This window comes from Mandrillus leucophaeus, unplaced genomic scaffold (assembly GCF_000951045.1).
Source record: "Mandrillus leucophaeus isolate KB7577 unplaced genomic scaffold, Mleu.le_1.0 Scaffold218, whole genome shotgun sequence".
Taxonomy (NCBI): domain Eukaryota; kingdom Metazoa; phylum Chordata; class Mammalia; order Primates; family Cercopithecidae; genus Mandrillus; species Mandrillus leucophaeus.
Genome location: NW_012102232.1, coordinates 2,985,863 through 2,989,189, shown reverse-complemented (window position 1 = coordinate 2,989,189; position 3,327 = coordinate 2,985,863).

Genomic DNA, 3,327 nt, shown 5'->3' with positions numbered 1-3,327 from the left:
CCTGTTCACTCTGATGATAGTTTCTTTTGCTGTGCAGAAGCTCTTTAGTTTAATTAGATCCCATTTGTCAATTTTGGCTTTTGTTGCAATTGCTTTTGCCATTTTTGTCAGGAAGCCTTTGCCCATGCCTATGTCCTAAATGGTATTGCCTAGATTTTCTTCTAGAGTTTTTATGGTCCACGTTTTAATACTATCACTTTGAGTCTTAAGTTCCAACATATGAAATTTGGAAGGACACATACATTCAAACCATAGCACTGAATCTGTTTGTTTATTTCTTTCCTATTCTTCTGATGGTTATCTTCATGTTTACTGCTAAATTATGAATTATATACTTTAGGCATTCTCTACTGTCATCCTACCATATTAGGATTTAGCTCATAAATATTGCCTTTGATCTCCTTACCTGTTCCTAATACAAAGATATGACTATTTTTGTTATTTAATTGATTACACTTGTAAATGTTGACTGATAATGACACTTGAATCCACATTTTGTACAATGAAGAAAATCGTGTCCTTTCTTAACAGTTTTCCTCTCCCACTTTCAGCTTCCAACTTTTCAGAGCTATACTTTTATGTTCTTAAGGTTGATAGTATTGGTATTTGTATCCTGTTTCCTAATCATTATTAAGAACTTTTTGTTTTAGCTATAAACTAGTTCTAAATATTTAAAATTAGAAAACAGTGTCTATATCATAGCAGTGTAAATATTGTTTACCTTGCTACACAAGAGATCCATGCAATCTGTTATGATAATGGTTTATTTCTTGTACAGCCTTCTGTTTGCATAGGACAGGGGTTCACAGAATGTTTCTATAATAGATAGTGAATATTTTAGGTTTTGTAGACAATATGTCCTCTGTTGCAATTCCTTTTCAATATTGCTACTGTGGTGTGAAAGCAGCCAGAGACAATATATGAATGAATGAACATGGCTGTGCTCTAGTAAAACTTTATTTACAAAAATAGGCAGTCGGCTGGATTGAGTCAGCAGGTCATAATTTGCCCACCCTGAGTGCAGGAAACTCTAGTTGCCTTTCTATTTTCTTTAGCATTCACCTTATCCCATTCTTAACTTTGTCAGATGTCTCAAAGAAACTATTAAGTCTGTGAGATTCTCTTGTTTAATCTGTCTCTGCAGCATCTGCTTTAAATTCTGCTAGGTTTGGGACTTACGGCTTTCTTTGTGCTTGTTGTCCAGCTATCATTCATTCAATTATTTATTTGGCACCTTCTTTTGGAGTACCTACAATATATTAGGCAACGTTCTAGCTCAGAGGTAGCCTTGGGTCAGGTTTAGTATTACTTTGTAAAGATAATGCAATATGGTGAGTTTTATATACTTGTTTTTGTGTGAATATCAGCTGTAATAAAGCAAAGTAATTATATCTAAAACATATACATGTATAATAACAATGGCTAGCATTTATTAGGTTTTGATTATAGTATAATAAGTGTTTTACATGAATTATTATCCTATTCTCTCTCTTAAGTCCTCATCACACTTCTGGGAAGACATTGGTATTTGGGAGGACAGGTAGTTACTTCTAATTTTTTTTAAGATAATGGTCAACCAGTTAGTATAAAATACATAATTTTGGAATTCTTATAAAGTAAAGAAATTAATAAGATGGTCTCTGCAAGGAAATTGGACCGTTAGCAGCAGGAACTACAAATTTGGTGGTCCAGGAATAAGACGATGATATTAGTTTGTGACTTTAATTTCATCTAGATGGCTATAGGACCTTTAAGGAATGTATTGACATTAACAGCGAGAAAATAAAATCACCAGCCGTGAGCTGTAAGCTCTATCCTACCACTCAAACATTCATTCCCCTGCTTAGTCATCTTTTCATTTGGCTTTATCTTAAAAGGTGAGTGTCATCCTAGACAATTGTTTTATAGGTCACCAATTCTTGTTTTTTCATCAGACCAACTCCACAATTGTTTGATTGGGGAATCTGATAATTTTTTTCATATTTTCATGCAGACCAACAATGGTTAGTATCAGAGCTGATTTTATCCACAGTGGGATGAGTCTCTCATTACTCAGTTGCTTGTTATTGGTGATTATAACTCCTCTTTCCTCCCTCTTCTTCCTTAAATTTAGAGATCCCAGTACTTAGGGCAACTCTGGTCACTCCACATTTGAAAACCATCACTTGCATTTTTGAACTTCCTCCAGCCAAATTACTAAAAGAATGTATTCCTGAAGCAATTGCTCTGGTGATTACAACGATTTTGCCTTGTTCTAGCGACAGGTGTTAGGACCAGGGCAATCATGACTCACTGGAAAAAAAAATCCTAAATTGAATGCTGCCCAGGACCTAGGCATTCAGGCTCTCTGGGATTTGCTGTTCTTATTAAGGCTGCAGGAAGGAGGTTTTGTTGTACTTGTCACCACCTGTTTAACTATACTCTCCCTCCAGATTGTTTGTCTGTCTGGCCTGCCTAGACCCCATCTCCTAAGCTGGGGAATTGATATGTTCATTTAGATCCTTCTTAATTGCTGAGGAAAACAGAGACCCTGCGTTCTGCCTGGTTCAGTAGCCCTACAGAGCAGCATGGCTGGGCTTGCATTCAGGGGGGATCTTTCTGTTAGGGAGGTTAGCAATTCTGTGACCAGAGAGCAAATAACACTAAAGCTGTAAATACCTTAAATTTCTCTGACTTCCACAGACAAGATATTTTGGAACAATGTACCTTCAAGAACTTACAATCCCAATGAAAAGATAAGTAAAAAACTAACTGTAAAAGAGGTTCTCAGTGTGAATTAAGAATCCTTAGGTGAACAGTTTATATATATAATAGTATATAAATTTATATATATAAATAAAATAGTAAAATACTAAGTAATAATACATAACAAAATAATAAAATGATAATCACTAATATTTCTTGAACACCTAATATATTAGTCCATTCTCACACTGCTATAAAGTATACTACCTGAGACTGGGTAAATATAAAGGAAAGAGGTTTCATTGACTCACAGTTCTGCAGGCTTAACAGGAAGCATGGCTAGGAGGATTCAGGAAACTTATGATCATGGCAGAAGGCAAAAGGGAAGCAGGCACCTTCTTTACAAGGTGACAGGAGGGAGTGTGTATGAGAATGAAGAAGTGCCACACTTTAAGACCATCAGACCTCATGAGTACTCACTCACTCTCATGAAAACTGTATGAAGGAAACTGCCCCCATGATCCAATCACCAACCCACCTGGTCTCTCCCCTGACACATGGGAATTATTTATACAAGTCTAGATGAGATTTGGGTGAGGGCACAGAGCCTAACTGTATCACCTATCATATGCCAGGCTGTAC